Source organism: Salmo trutta, chromosome 16 (assembly GCF_901001165.1).
Source record: "Salmo trutta chromosome 16, fSalTru1.1, whole genome shotgun sequence".
Taxonomy (NCBI): Eukaryota; Metazoa; Chordata; class Actinopteri; order Salmoniformes; family Salmonidae; genus Salmo; species Salmo trutta.
In genome coordinates this window covers 15,864,953-15,881,954 of record NC_042972.1, presented here as the reverse complement: position 1 = coordinate 15,881,954, position 17,002 = coordinate 15,864,953, and the positions used below count along the sequence as shown (strand labels likewise).

At 42.7% G+C, this 17,002-nt stretch overlaps 2 long non-coding RNA genes across 2 annotated transcripts; one reads left to right on the top strand and one right to left on the bottom strand.

Annotated features, from left to right (window-relative positions):
- Nucleotides 1–2,591: 2,591 nt before the first annotated feature.
- On the bottom strand, nucleotides 2,592–3,623 carry LOC115150171 (uncharacterized). Its single transcript, XR_003867062.1, has 2 exons — nucleotides 3,254–3,623; nucleotides 2,592–3,047 (listed from the first exon to the last, which is right to left on the bottom strand). It is a non-coding gene; the product is annotated as an uncharacterized LOC115150171 (long non-coding RNA).
- A 9,408-nt stretch (nucleotides 3,624–13,031) lies between these two features.
- Nucleotides 13,032–15,958, top strand: LOC115149846 (uncharacterized). Its single transcript, XR_003866976.1, has 2 exons — nucleotides 13,032–13,371; nucleotides 14,865–15,958. It is a non-coding gene; the product is annotated as an uncharacterized LOC115149846 (long non-coding RNA).
- The last annotated feature ends 1,044 nt before the right edge of the window (nucleotides 15,959–17,002 follow it).

Here is a 17,002-nt window from a genome sequence, read left to right as displayed (position 1 = left end):
CTAAAATCAAGGTTAACCCTCTCCCCCAAATCCTAAACCCTAGGGAGTAACCCTACCTTACATCCTAAAGCCTAGGAAGATACCATACTTTAAATCCTGAACCCTAGCGAGAAACCCTGCCTATAATTCTACACCCTAGCAAGAAACCCTGCCTATAATTCTACACCCTAGGGAGAAACCCTGCCTATAATTCTAAACCCCAGGGAGAAACCCTGCCTATAATTCTACACCCCAGGAAGAAACCCTGCCTATAATTCTAAACCCCAGGGAGAAACCCTGCCTATAATTCTAAACCCCAGGGAGAAACCCTGCCTATAATTCTAAACACCAGGGAGAAACCCTGCCTATAATTCTACACCCTAGCGAGAAACCCTGCCTATAATTCTACACCCCAGGGAGAAACCCTGCCTATAATTCTAAACCCTAGGGAGAAACCCTGCCTATAATTCTACACCCTAGGGAGAAACCCTGCCTATAATTCTAAATCCTAGGGAGAAACCCTGCCTATAATTCTAAACCCCAGGGAGAAACCCTGCCTATAATTCTAAATCCTAGGGAGAAACCCTGCCTATAATTCTAAATCCTAGGGAGAAACCCTGCCTATAATTCTACACCCTAGGGAGAAACCCTGCCTATAATTCTAAATCCCAGGGAGAAACCCTGCCTATAATTCTACACCCTAGGGAGAAACCCTGCCTATAATTCTAAACCCCAGGGAGAAACCCTGCCTATAATTCTAAACCCCAGGGAGAAACCCTGCCTATAATTCTACACCCCAGGGAGAAACCCTGCCTATAATTCTACACCCCAGGGAGAAACCCTGCCTATAATTGTAAACCCCAGGGAGAAACCCTGCCTATAATTCTACACCCTAGGGAGAAACCCTGCCTATAATTCTACACCCCAGGGAGAAACCCTGCCTATAATTCTAAACCCCAGGGAGAAACCCTGCCTATAATTCTACACCCCAGGGAGAAACCCTGCCTATAATTCTACACCCCAGGGAGAAACCCTGCCTATAATTCTACACCCCAGGGAGAAACCCTGCCTATAATTCTACACCCTAGGGAGAAACCCTGCCTATAATTCTAAATCCTAGGGAGGAACCCTGCCTATAATTCTAAACCCCAGGGAGAAACCCTGCCTATAATTCTAAATCCTAGGGAGAAACCCTGCCTATAATTCTACACCCTAGGGAGAAACCCTGCCTATAATTCTGAATCCCAGGGAGAAACCCTGCCTATAATTCTACACCCTAGGGAGAAACCCTGCCTATAATTCTACACCCTAGCGAGAAACCCTGCTTATAATTCTAAATCCTAGGGAGAAACCCTGCCTATAATTCTACACCCTAGGGAGAAACCCTGCCTATAATTCTAAACCCCAGGGAGAAACCATGCCTATAATTCTACACCCCAGGGAGAAACCCTGCCTATAATTCTAAATCCTAGGGAGAAACCCTGCCTATAATTCTACACCCCAGGGAGAAACCCTGCCTATAATTCTACACCCTAGGGAGAAACCCTGCCTATAATTCTACACCCCAGGGAGAAACCCTGCCTATAATTCTACACCCCAGGGAGAAACCCTGCCTATAATTCTAAACCCCAGGGAGAAACCCTGCCTATAATTCTAAATCCCAGGGAGAAACCCTGCCTATAATTCTACACCCTAGGGAGAAACCCTGCCTATAATTCTAAATCCCAGGGAGAAACCCTGCCTATAATTCTACACCCCAGGGAGAAACCCTGCCTATAATTCTACACCCCAGGGAGAAACCCTGCCTATAATTCTACACCCCAGGGAGAAACCCTGCCTATAATTCTAAACCCCAGGGATAAACCCTGCCTATAATTCTACACCCCAGGGAGAAACCCTGCTTATAATTCTAAATCCTAGGGAGAAACCCTGCCTATAATTCTACACCCTAGGGAGAAACCCTGCCTATAATTCTAAACCCCAGGGAGAAACCCTGCTTATAATTCTAAATCCTAGGGAGAAACCCTGCCTATAATTCTACACCCTAGGGAGAAACCCTGCCTATAATTCTAAACCCCAGGGAGAAACCATGCCTATAATTCTACACCCCAGGGAGAAACCCTGCCTATAATTCTAAATCCTAGGGAGAAACCCTGCTTATAATTCTAAATCCTAGGGAGAAACCCTGCCTATAATTCTAAATCCTAGGGAGAAACCCTGCCTATAATTCTAAACCCCAGGGAGAAACCCTGCCTATAATTCTAAATCCTAGGGAGAAACCCTGCCTATAATTCTAAATCCTAGGGAGAAACCCTGCCTATAATTCTAAATCCTAGGGAGAAACCCTGCCTATAATTCTAAATCCTAGGGAGAAACCCTGCCTATAATTCTAAACCCCAGGGAGAAACCCTGCCTATAATTCTAAATCCTAGGGAGAAACCCTGCCTATAATTCTAAATCCTAGGGAGAAACCCTGCCTATAATTCTAAATCCTAGGGAGAAACCCTGCCTATAATTCTAAATCCTAGGGAGAAACCCTGCCTATAATTCTAAATCCTAGGGAGAAACCCTGCCTATAATTCTAAATCCTAGGGAGAAACCCACACAAAACTGACCTTAGATGAGTATTTTTATCTTGATCATATTAGAAGTATTCCATATCAGACCTATCCTATGCGACAACATTATAAATGTGAGCATTAACAACGTACATTATGATTATTCAAGGTTACCTTTCAATACTGTATTCATATACATTACAGTATGGCCTTAGAGTCGTCACAGTTATGGAGAGTTACCAGATAGTACATAACATAGAAGAAAACTAATTATGACCATTAAATCTGCAAAACATAGGGTATAGTGTGACACTTTTCAGACACAGACAGTAGTTAGAGTGAATCCAATAAATTGAATTGAACTTTGTAATTCATGATTATCCCACATTCCCATGTCGTCTTCACTGCCCGTCACTGTACTGGATCGTCCACTGTCACCGGATACCCACAGTCAAGGGCCACGTACGTAAACTGGGGAGGACAGGCCAGTCTTCTCCAGGTGACTCAAGACTATAGGAGAGGAGAAAGGAGGAGTGGATTCATATTGTTTTCTGTCAAATTGATATTGGTCTAAGCCACTGCCTCCAGAATACACGTACCAGTGCAAAAGTGGGTTCAAATCTATCCCACTGCTATTCAAAGACCACCCCTGTACTATGCAAGCACCACAGTACTTTGTAATTATATACAAGAACAACAAATATTTAAATGGATACCTTCAGTAATTGGAGAGTTGTCAACCGAGGCGAACAAATCCTCTTTTGCTTCTCTCGTTGTTGTTCTCACACTCTGGTCCCCCGAAGATCTGAACCGTCTCCTTCTCCTGCTTCGGCATGTTGTCAAACTCATCCACCAAGGTCGTCGTCACTTTCACACAGTTCCTGATGACCTTCCAACCTGGTCTGTTCAGGTCGTTTCTCTCTTCCGGAACAGACATTGCGTCAGCCAGTGCAAAGCACACACTGAGGAGCAGAGAGATGGTCAACAGCATCTTCATGGTGATGAGAATTGATAGAGTGAGTCTGTGAGTGTTTGGTTCAGCTTCAGTAACAAGATGCTGGAGGCTGCATGCATTTTGTCTCCAACAACTCACCATTTTTATACCAGAATTAACCCAAGTCACTGTGCTGGTTCAACCAGGGGGCATGGCATTAGTGACATTAGAGATCACTATCGCTAGTTCCACTTCCAAGGAGAGGGGAGTGAAGGGACAGCATTGGCTGTTATACTGTTTAGAAACTGATCAGTCATTTTCTTTTGATAACAGCTATTACACCATATCATATCATATTACATCATATTATACCTTACAATGGCCTAAGGTTGCGTCCCAAATGGCACCCGACTCCCAACACAGTGCCCTCAGCAGAGCACCACTACTGACCAGGCCCCATAGGGCCCTCAGCAGAGCACCACTACTGACCAGGCCCCATAGGGCCCTCAGCAGAGCACCACTACTGAGCAGGGCCTATAAGGTCCTCAGCAGAGCACCACTACTGACCAAGGCCCATAGGGTGCTCAACAGAGCACCACTACTGACCAAGGCCCATAGGGCCCTCAGCAGAGCACCACTACTGACCAGGCCACATGGTGCTCTGCTGAGGGCCCTACTACTGACCAAGGCCCATAGGGCCCTCAGCAGAGCCCCACTACTGACCAAGGCCCATAGGGCCCTCAGCAGAGCCCCACTACTGACCAAGGCCCATAGGGCCTTCAGCAGTGCACCACTACTGACCGAGGCCCATAGGGCCCTCAGCAGTGCACCACTACTGACCAAGGCCCATAGGGCCCTCAGCAGAGCCCCACTACTGACCAGGCCACATAGGGCCCTCAGCAGAGCACCACTACTGACCAAGGCCCATAGGGCCCTTAGCAGAGCCCCACTACTGACCTAGGCCCATAGGGGGCCCTCAGCAGAGCCCCACTACTGACCAGGCCCCATTGGGCCCTCAGCAGAGCACCACTACTGATCAAGGCCCATAGGGCCCTCAACAGAGCACCACTACTGACCAAGGCCCATAGGGCCCTCAGCAGAGCACCACTACTGACCAAGGCCCATAGGGCCCTCAGCAGAGCACCACTACTGACCAGGCCCCATAGGGCCCTCAACAGAGCACCACTACTGACCAGGCCACATAGGGCTCTCAGCAGAGCACCACCACTGACCAAGGCCCATAGGGCCCTCAGCAGAGCACCACAATTGACCAAGGGCCTCTAGGGCCCTCAGCAGTGCACCACGTAAGCGATAGGGCATCACCTGGAATTAGCCATACACAAATGTAAAGTATGATAATGTGTAATAGGCTCTGATGAAGAGGAAATGACTGCTCACTTTTTTAAGCAGTTTCATACGCTATGCCGTCTCTTCACTGGTACTGTTGCAATAAGATGATGATGATAGCACTTCTTTAAACATGCTATGCTGTCCCCTAATCGGTTGCCACATGAGGATTGATGATGATGGTGGTGATGGTGATGATAACATTTCTTTAAACCGCGGTGTTAAGAACCGCGCTTCTTAACTCCCGCCCACTTAACCCGGAAGCCAGAGGCACCAATGTGTCATAGGAAAGATCGTTCCACGAGGTCAGCTAGAGCGCGATGAGCCAATTAAAGCCCCTCCAGCCAAACCCTCCCCTAACCTGGACGACACTGGGACAATTGTGCGCTGGCCTATGGAACTCCTGATCCCGGCCGGTTGTGATACAGCCCAAGATCAAACCTGGGTCTGTAGTTACACTTCTAGCACTGCGATGGAGTGCCTTAGACCGCTGCACCACTCTGGAGGGCCAAAGTAAAGATACCTTAATAGACAATGAATCAAGTAAAATGAAAGTCATCCAGTAAAATACTACTTGATTAAAAGTCTAAAAGTAATTGGTTTTAAATATACTTAATTATCAAAAGTAAATATAATTAGCAAAAATATACTTAAGTATCAAAAAGTTAAAGTAAAAGTATAAATCATTTAAAATTCCTTAAGCAAACCAGACAGCACAAATGTATGGATAGCAAGGGGCACACTACAACACGCAGACATAATTTACAAACAAAGCATTTGTGTTTAGTGAGTCCGCCAGTTCAGATGCAGTAGGGATGACCAGAGATGTTCTCTTGATAAGTGCATGAATTAGACCATTTTCCTGTTCTGCTAAGCATTCAAAAAGCAGTACTTTTGGGTGTCAGGGAAAATATATGGAGTAAAAAGTACATTATTTTCTAAAAGTAAAAGTTGTCAAAAATACAAATAGTAAAGTAAAGTACAGATACCCCTAAAAACTAGTTAAGTAGTACTAATATTTTTACTTAAGTATTTTACACCACTGAACATGACGATGATAATGATGATGCTGACGATGATATTTTTATAAACACACAAAGCTGCTATGAACAGCACCAAATGTATTTTGTAACACAGACAGTGCTTTACCTAACCTCAATATCTGATTCTATGATATGGTGTAATACGCTGTTATCAAGAGGAAATGAGTAAACACTTTCAGAAACAGTTTGACACGCGATGCTGTCCCTTCACTGGGTTAATGTGGTTTTCCCATCATCACTGCACTGTTGGAGCTACACCCGGGATAGTACTGTATCAGCAAAATATGTGTACGAGACCAATAACCTTTGATTTGATTCATTAAAGAGGACCGCAGTGAAATTGCTGCCTTCTAATTTTGATGATCATCATCACCACCATCATCATGCTGCAGTCAGACAGGTTAGGAGAAAGCATTGAATGTTTATTCATTTAAGCTTGATAACATATGACAGTTGCATTGCCTTGCAAAAGTATTCAGACACTTTGGATTTCTTCACATTTTATTATGTTACAAAGTAGGATTCAAATGGATTTACTGTATTTTTTGGGTCAACAATCTACACAAAATAATATATTTTTAAAGATAAACACACAATTCTGAATTAAAATAAAGTCATTGCATAAGTATTAAGCCCCTTTGTTTAGGAGAGTCTAAATGAGTTCAGGTGTAAAATTAGGGGTAACCCTTCCTCTCTCCCCCATACATACAACATCTGTAAGGCCCCTCAGTCAAGTATTGAATTTCAAGCACAGATCCAACTACAAAGACCAGGGAGCTTTTTCGAAAGCCTCAAAGAAGGGCAGCGATTGGTAGATGGGTAACAATAACAAATTAGACATTGAATATCTTTTTAAGCCTGGTCAAGTTAATAATTATGCTGTGGATTATGTATGAATCCCTAAGAGTCTATTGACGCACCTGTGCGCTAATCTAATGACATAATAAAAAAATCTGCATCAAAATGCGTCAGTTTTGGGTGTGGACTACGTCTCAATCCACCGCATCCACCTATGTTACCCTTCCACATCTGCGGTGGACAGTGGCAGCCCTACAGTGCTGTTTGTCAGACCAGGACCCATTCCTTCTAAAAAAAAACATCTGTAGCGGCCGAACGGTTGGGCCCACGGGACTCATCTAAAGTCGGTAACGCCGATGTGCCAACTTCTGTCTGTAGTGTCCGACCGTTTGGGCTACAAACTAATATGACCCCACTGTGGGAAAGGGAGACTCTCAATAACGCGATGGTGTTCTCGTTTTGCTCTACGACCCTCAGAAGTGTCATGGGAATCGTCTGAAGGTAACCAAGTACCGGTTAAAAAAATGTATGGGAGTATGGAGGTAGTTGATTATGATTTTTTTAAACTATCTGTTTTGACATTTATGAATGTGTAATTAAATGTGTTTCTGTGGGCTATAGCAGTAACTGCCAAATTCAACATTTTATCCCCAAAAAATGACATAGCCTTTTTTTATACCTACATGGGTCCTGAAATTCAAAATCAAATAGCTAAATTATCCACGGTATGACCATCTTAAAACAATTCCATATATCAACTTTTAGACCACCAAGACACATCAAAGATACAATCACCCTTCTGAACTGAGCTGCAGGACAGGAATGAAACTACTCATAGACGTTACCATGAAGCCATTGGCGATTTTTAAACAGCTACAGTATAGAGTTAAATGGCTTTGATGGGAAAAAACTGAGGATTGATCAACTATATTGTAGTGACTCCACAATAATGACCTAAATGACAGTGAAAATAAAACAAATACATAGCAAAAAAACACAGCAAAGGTGTACACTTTTTGGCATAAATGCAAAGCTTTATGTTTGGGAGAAATCCAACACAACACATCACTGAGTAACTGCCTCCTTATTTTTAAGCATGGTGGTGGCTGCATCATGGTATGGGTATGGTTGACATCGGCCAATACTGAGGAGTTTTCCAGGACAAAAAGAAACAAGATGGAGCTCAGCACAGGCAAAATCCTAGAGGGAAACATGCTTCAGCCTGCTTTACATCAGAGACTGGGAGAGGAATTCACCTTTCAGCAGGACAATACCCTACAACACAGCCAAATCAACACAGGAGCTGCTTACCAAGAAGACAGTGAATCTTTCTGAGTGGCCAAGTTAGAGTTTTGACTTAAATCTGCTTGAAAATCTATGGCAAGTTTTTAAAATTCTGTCTACCCATGATACCCAACATCTTGACAGAGTTTGAATCATTTTGAAAAGAATAATGGGCAAATATTGCACAATCCAGGTGTGGAAAGCTCTTACCCAAGAAGCTGTAATCGATGCCAAAAGGTGTTTCTAACATGTATTGACTTAGGGAGCTGAATACTTCTGCAACTACTATATTTTAGTTCTTGAATTTTTATTAGTCTTTAAAAAATGCTGTGTAAACTATTGACAAAATATGAAGAAATCCAAGGGCTCTGAATAATTTTGCAAGACATTGTATATTAGTCTACCATATCATACGCCAGATATTGAGGTTGGGTGTAGCGTTGCGCAACTATTACACCATAGCATAGCATACTTTACTTTTGTGTATGGCTGCATCCTGTGTGGTGCCCTATTCTTTACATAGTGCCCTACTCCTTAGCGGGTGCACTACTTTTGATCAGAGCCTTATGGCCCCCGGTCAGTAGTGGTGCACTGTATGGGGAGTGTGGTGCTCTTTGAGATGTAGCCTATGTATCCACTGACTCCCCTCTCCTTGGAACTAGCAATAGCGATCACTTATTTCACCACCAGAATTACAAGTCATTACTCAAGAGCCATGCCCCCTGGTTGAGCAAGCACTTTGACTTCTGTAATTCTGGTATACAAATGGTGAGTTATTGGCGACAAGACAAAGCCTTACTGTAATGTATATAAATATGCATTCAGTATTGAAAAGTAACCATAATGTATGTTGTTAACACTCACATGTCTTGTCTATAGCCATAAAGGTGTGCATGTGTATGACACTGTTCTTCTTTATGTTTCTTTATCTAACACCCAAATCAAATCGTATTGGTCACATACACATATTTAGCATATGTTATTGCGGGTGTAGCGAAATGCTTGTACCCAGGGTCCTATCCCATAATGCTGTTGCTTTCATTGTGTCTTTCAAGACCAAAAGGGCAGAGCGCACAATGTATTTGTTCATATGGTTTCTGCCAACATTTTAGGATTTAAGGTAGGACAATCTGATCTGCATCTGTGCCCAGGACAACATCTACCCAGAGTAAATGTAGCTAAGCTATGCAAAGTGCTTGAGATATATAGGTTGTGTAGGTTTAGGTTGAGGTTTATCTACCCATATCCTGTCTACCCATATCCTGTCTACCAATATCCTGTCTAGCTAGGCGCTAAACATAGCTTAGCGCCTAGCTAAGAGTGCCATAGCATAGCAATTAGCATGATTAGCACAGCAACCTGCATTAGCTTTGAAGCTAACTGGAAGGTTCCTGGATCGAATCCCCAAGCTGACAAGGAAAAATCTGTCATTCTGCCCCTGTTCTTCGGGCGCCTAAGACGTGGATGTCGATTAAGGCAGCCCCCCTCACCTCTCTGATTCAGAGGGGTTATTAAATGCGGAAGCCACATTTCAGTTGAATACATTCAGTTGGACAACTGACTAGGTATCCTCCTTTCCCTAACTGGCTGCGGTCCAGCTCCAGGGCTGGCTGGCTACCTGGTTCTTCTCCCTAGCTGTGTCGCTGAGGTAAGGTGGATGCCATGTGTGGGTTTAGCCCCTCTGAACCTCTGCCAGTAATTAATGTTATTAACAGCAAGGCTTAAGCCCGCCCTAACTGGCCTACATCTCAGCATGATCAACAGAGCAGGGGCTCTGGGATAATACCGACCACCATGTGTGTGGCTAAGACGTGGAGAAATTCCACATAGGAGTACGGTGAAGTTGCCCCTAGAAGCTGAATCCCCACTAATGGTTAGGATTGAGGGAGGGGAAGCTGAACTTTACTTAGAAGAAACGTACCCTGGAGCATCTACATACAGTAGGGTACATACTGTACAGGTCACTACCAAAAAATAAAGGAAACACTTTAGTAACTGAGATACAAAGTACACTACAAAGTACAAAGCTTGTCAAAAATCACATTCCAAAATCATGGGCATTAATATTGAGTTGGTCCCCCTTTGCTGTTATAACAGACTCCACTCTTCTGGGAAGGCTTTCCACTAGATGTTGAAACATTGCTGCGGGGTCTTGCTTCCATTCAGCCACAAGAGCATTAGTGAGGTTGAACACTGATGTTGGGCTATTAGGCCTGGCTTGCAGTCGGTGATTCAATTCATCCCAAAGTTGTTTGACGGGGTTGAGGTCAGGGCTCTGTGCAGGCCAGTCAAGTTTTTCCACACAGACAAACAATTTCTGTATAGGCCTCGCTTTGTGAACCGGGGCATTGCCATGCTGAAATAAACTGTTGCCACAAAGTTAGAAGCACAGAATTATCAAGAATGTCATTGTATGCTGTAGCATTAAGATTTCCCTTCACCTGGACCATAAAAAGCAGGTCCAAAAGATTATTCCAAACTTTACATTTGGCACTATGCATTCGTATATGTAGTTCTCTTGCCAACCTCCAAGACCAGATTCGTCCATCGGACTGCCAGATTGTGAACCGTGATTCATCACTCCAGATAATGTGTTTCCACTGCTCCAGAGTCCATTGGCAGCAAGCTTTAAACCACTCCAGCCAACACTTGGCATTGCGTATGGTGATCTTAGGCTTGTGCGAGGCTGCTCAGCCATGGAAACACATTTCATGAAGCTTCCGACAGTTCTTGCGCTGACGTTGCTTCCTGAAGCAATTTGGAACTTGGTAGTGAGTGTTGCAACTGAGGACTGACGATTTTTTACACGTTACGTGCTTCAGCGGTCCTGTTCTGTGAGCTTGTGCGGCCTACCACTTTGCGGCTGAGCTGTTGTTGCGCCTAGATGTTTCCACCTCACAATAACAGCACTTACAGTTGACCGGGGCAGCTCTAGCAGGGCAGAAATTTGACTAACTGACTTGTTTGAAAGATGGCATCCTATGACAGTGCCAAGTTGAAAGTCACTGAGCTCTTCAGTAAGGCCATTCTACTGCCAATGTTTGTCTATGGAGACTGAATGGCGGCGTGCTCGATTTTACACACCGTTCCGCAAGGGGTGTGGCAGAAATAGCCTAATCCACTAATTTTAAGGGTGTCCATATACTTTTGTCTGTTACGTACACCTCTTGGTGGAGGAATCGCAACACCCTGCTACAACTCAACTCCCCGTGGCGTAAAAGAGGTATGTGTTCGTAGGTGCGGGTAAGGATGACAGAGGCAGAAAATATTACCACTCAGGGAATTTATTCTTCCTTCACACAGTAAGGTGGGGAAAAGGGGCTGGACAGAACCAAAGCAAAGAAAGTAAAAGTTCCCCCTCTCCTACATTACCTGCCTATTCTTAGCACCAGCTGGCACACTAACCAAAATACAGGGGGTGGTCTGCCCAGGTCTTACCTAGTGTTTATAGACATTAAATACTACAGATATATGTATTCCCGCAGGCCTCTTGCCTAAACACTCCCAAGGTGCCTTCCCCTTCCCCCCCGGGAATAAATTAAACCTAATAATTCAAACTTAGTGAACAATTTAAATACACCAAAAACACTAGGAACTATGGTATACACATACCTCTACAGGAACCGCTACAAAACCACTTCCAACAAATTTACCACACCAACACAGGACACACAAAGAAGCTCTCTCCTAACAAAGGAACACTGGCTTTTCAAGCAGCAGAACGAGTCGGTAATTGCAGACAGCTGTATCTCCTGACGAGAGGGCTGGGTCAGAGCTCCAATCTGCAATGGGGCCGACCAATCAGCTGCTTGGAATCCAGGTAGCCATCCTGAAACATATACACATACATACAAACCCACAACAACTCAGAAACTGGGGAACGTAACAGTCTATATAATGTATATTTAAAGCAGGTGCTTCCACACAGGTGTGGTTTCTGAGTTAATTAAGCAATTAACATCCCATCATGCTTAGGGTAATGTATAAAAATGCCCAGTTGCCCATTATTTTGGGTACCATGGCTAGATGAGATCTCAGTGACTTCAAAAGAGGGGTCTCAAAGGAGCATAGGGGATGTTTTTTGTGTGTGTGTGTGTGTGTGTGTGTGTGTGTGTGTGTGCATGCGTGCGTGCGTGCGTGCGTGCGCGCGCTGCGTGAGAGTCAGTCAGTCCCCAGCGCTGAACCCAATTGAACACTTATGGAAGATTCTGGAGCTGCGCCTGAGACAGTGTTTTCCACCACCATCATTTATTTTCTTAAATATGGAATTTCTAATGGAAGAATGAAGTCGCATCCCTCCAATAGAGTTGGCAGTTACCTGTACATAAGCCCTATGCTAACACGATTGGACAGCTGAAAGTGAGGGCTCCACCACACCGATTCTACCAAACCTTATGATGTCATTCGTTCCCATTCTTACAAATGGTTGGTACTTCAATTACTGAAGAAAATACAGAAGTACACAGCTCTAATCTCTACTGTACGTCTATTATTTATACAGTATTGTCATGCTTTACAGTAGTACTCTAATAACAAACATATCTGTAGTCCTATGTAGTCTGGAATGATGCTGCAGTCTGAACCAACCCTGGTAGTTCTTGACTCCTAGGGATGCTTGACCCAAATACAAAGAAATGTGGCAGGTGGAGAACTGCATGGCAAATTGGGCGTAGTGGGAATAGGGTTGGGCAGCAGCACGAGATAGCGAGATAGCGAGATAGCGAGATAGCGCAAGGCTATATTTATTCTAAAGAGGTTACCTCGAGCCACTTCTGTCATCAGCTGATCATAATACAATGGGAGGGACAATTGTAATCTCAGGGTCATTTGAACTGAATTAGGCCACAGTTATTAAGCATCTTCAGCAATGCTAGTTTATATATGCAACATTTTAAGGCGCAATCTGCAATTGGTACATACATTTTTGGACTTTTAAATTAATGACATATACCCACTGAGTCTTAAAGATGTATAACTTACAAAGGCCTCATGAGCTTATAGTTCAACTGTCGTACCCCATTACAGTTCTCTTCTAACCTCCCACAGATAACTGGTAAATCTAAGGATTTTTATAAACACACAAAGCTGCTATGAACAGCACCAAATGTATTTTGTAACACAGACAGTGCTTTACCTAACCTCAATATCTGATTCTATGATATGGTGTAATACGCTGTTATCAAGAGGAAATGAGTAAACACTTTCAGAAACAGTTTGACACGCGATGCTGTCCCTTCACTGGGTTAATGTGGTTTTCCCATCATCACTGCACTGTTGGAGCTACACCCGGGATAGTACTGTATCAGCAAAATATGTGTACGAGACCAATAACCTTTGATTTGATTCATTAAAGAGGACCGCAGTGAAATTGCTGCCTTCTAATTTTGATGATCATCATCACCACCATCATCATGCTGCAGTCAGACAGGTTAGGAGAAAGCATTGAATGTTTATTCATTTAAGCTTGATAACATATGACAGTTGCATTGCCTTGCAAAAGTATTCAGACACTTTGGATTTCTTCACATTTTATTATGTTACAAAGTAGGATTCAAATGGATTTACTGTATTTTTTGGGTCAACAATCTACACAAAATAATATATTTTTAAAGATAAACACACAATTCTGAATTAAAATAAAGTCATTGCATAAGTATTAAGCCCCTTTGTTTAGGAGAGTCTAAATGAGTTCAGGTGTAAAATTAGGGGTAACCCTTCCTCTCTCCCCCATACATACAACATCTGTAAGGCCCCTCAGTCAAGTATTGAATTTCAAGCACAGATCCAACTACAAAGACCAGGGAGCTTTTTCGAAAGCCTCAAAGAAGGGCAGCGATTGGTAGATGGGTAACAATAACAAATTAGACATTGAATATCTTTTTAAGCCTGGTCAAGTTAATAATTATGCTGTGGATTATGTATGAATCCCTAAGAGTCTATTGACGCACCTGTGCGCTAATCTAATGACATAATAAAAAAATCTGCATCAAAATGCGTCAGTTTTGGGTGTGGACTACGTCTCAATCCACCGCATCCACCTATGTTACCCTTCCACATCTGCGGTGGACAGTGGCAGCCCTACAGTGCTGTTTGTCAGACCAGGACCCATTCCTTCTAAAAAAAAACATCTGTAGCGGCCGAACGGTTGGGCCCACGGGACTCATCTAAAGTCGGTAACGCTGATGTGCCAACTTCTGTCTGTAGTGTCCGACCGTTTGGGCTACAAACTAATATGACCCCACTGTGGGAAAGGGAGACTCTCAATAACGCGATGGTGTTCTCGTTTTGCTCTACGACCCTCAGAAGTGTCATGGGAATCGTCTGAAGGTAACCAAGTACCGGTTAAAAAAATGTATGGGAGTATGGAGGTAGTTGATTATGATTTTTTTAAACTATCTGTTTTGACATTTATGAATGTGTAATTAAATGTGTTTCTGTGGGCTATAGCAGTAACTGCCAAATTCAACATTTTATCCCCAAAAAATGACATAGCCTTTTTTTATACCTACATGGGTCCTGAAATTCAAAATCAAATAGCTAAATTATCCACGGTATGACCATCTTAAAACAATTCCATATATCAACTTTTAGACCACCAAGACACATCAAAGATACAATCACCCTTCTGAACTGAGCTGCAGGACAGGAATGAAACTACTCATAGACGTTACCATGAAGCCATTGGCGATTTTTAAACAGCTACAGTATAGAGTTAAATGGCTTTGATGGGAAAAAACTGAGGATTGATCAACTATATTGTAGTGACTCCACAATAATGACCTAAATGACAGTGAAAATAAAACAAATACATAGCAAAAAAACACAGCAAAGGTGTACACTTTTTGGCATAAATGCAAAGCTTTATGTTTGGGAGAAATCCAACACAACACATCACTGAGTAACTGCCTCCTTATTTTTAAGCATGGTGGTGGCTGCATCATGGTATGGGTATGGTTGACATCGGCCAATACTGAGGAGTTTTCCAGGACAAAAAGAAACAAGATGGAGCTCAGCACAGGCAAAATCCTAGAGGGAAACATGCTTCAGCCTGCTTTACATCAGAGACTGGGAGAGGAATTCACCTTTCAGCAGGACAATACCCTACAACACAGCCAAATCAACACAGGAGCTGCTTACCAAGAAGACAGTGAATCTTTCTGAGTGGCCAAGTTAGAGTTTTGACTTAAATCTGCTTGAAAATCTATGGCAAGTTTTTAAAATTCTGTCTACCCATGATACCCAACATCTTGACAGAGTTTGAATCATTTTGAAAAGAATAATGGGCAAATATTGCACAATCCAGGTGTGGAAAGCTCTTACCCAAGAAGCTGTAATCGATGCCAAAAGGTGTTTCTAACATGTATTGACTTAGGGAGCTGAATACTTCTGCAACTACTATATTTTAGTTCTTGAATTTTTATTAGTCTTTAAAAAATGCTGTGTAAACTATTGACAAAATATGAAGAAATCCAAGGGCTCTGAATAATTTTGCAAGACATTGTATATTAGTCTACCATATCATACGCCAGATATTGAGGTTGGGTGTAGCGTTGCGCAACTATTACACCATAGCATAGCATACTTTACTTTTGTGTATGGCTGCATCCTGTGTGGTGCCCTATTCTTTACATAGTGCCCTACTCCTTAGCGGGTGCACTACTTTTGATCAGAGCCTTATGGCCCCCGGTCAGTAGTGGTGCACTGTATGGGGAGTGTGGTGCTCTTTGAGATGTAGCCTATGTATCCACTGACTCCCCTCTCCTTGGAACTAGCAATAGCGATCACTTATTTCACCACCAGAATTACAAGTCATTACTCAAGAGCCATGCCCCCTGGTTGAGCAAGCACTTTGACTTCTGTAATTCTGGTATACAAATGGTGAGTTGTTGGCGACAAGACAAAGCCTTACTGTAATGTATATAAATATGCATTCAGTATTGAAAAGTAACCATAATGTATGTTGTTAACACTCACATGTCTTGTCTATAGCCATAAAGGTGTGCATGTGTATGACACTGTTCTTCTTTATGTTTCTTTATCTAACACCCAAATCAAATCGTATTGGTCACATACACATATTTAGCATATGTTATTGCGGGTGTAGCGAAATGCTTGTACCCAAGGTCCTATCCCATAATGCTGTTGCTTTCATTGTGTCTTTCAAGACCAAAAGGGCAGAGCGCACAATGTATTTGTTCATATGGTTTCTGCCAACATTTTAGGATTTAAGGTAGGACAATCTGATCTGCATCTGTGCCCAGGACAACATCTACCCAGAGTAAATGTAGCTAAGCTATGCAAAGTGCTTGATATACAATGGGAGGGACAATTGTAATCTCAGTGTCATTTGAACTGAATTAGGCCACATTTATTAAGCATATTCAGCAATGCTAGTTTATATATGCAACATTTTAAGGCGCAATCTGCAATTGGTACATACATTTTAAATTTTAAATTAATGACATATACCCACTGAGTCTTAAAGATGTATAACTTACAAAGGCCTCATGAGCTTATAGTTCAACTGTCGTACCCCATTACAGTTCTCTTCTAACCTCCCACAGATAACTGGTAAATCTAAGGATTTCTATCAGAGTCGACGTTACAGAGTGAGCTCTACTGCCATCTAATGTTGGTTTAGGGAATTGTGTTTTTATGGGACTTCATTTTGCATCTTAAGTCAAAAGGTTTTTCCTCAAAAGAGGTTAACTGGTAGAAATAAGGTAAGAAAAGCATGCTAACCTGACATACCTGAATTGCATTTGACAATATGACTGAATAGTTTTAGATGTTTCACTATAGAGTGCGACGTTAAAGTTATAAAACAGTTAGTTCTGACCAAGGAATGTGTTTGGTAAATAGGTGTTGGTTCTAATATAACCTTCACCCTCCCCACTGCCGTACCACACATAGTACATTTTATATCAGATACACAGGTTCCATACTCAATCATTCCCCACTGCCGTACCACACATAGTACATTTTATATCAGATACACAGGTTCCATACTCAATCATTCCCCACTGCCGTACCACACATAGTACATTTTATATCAGATA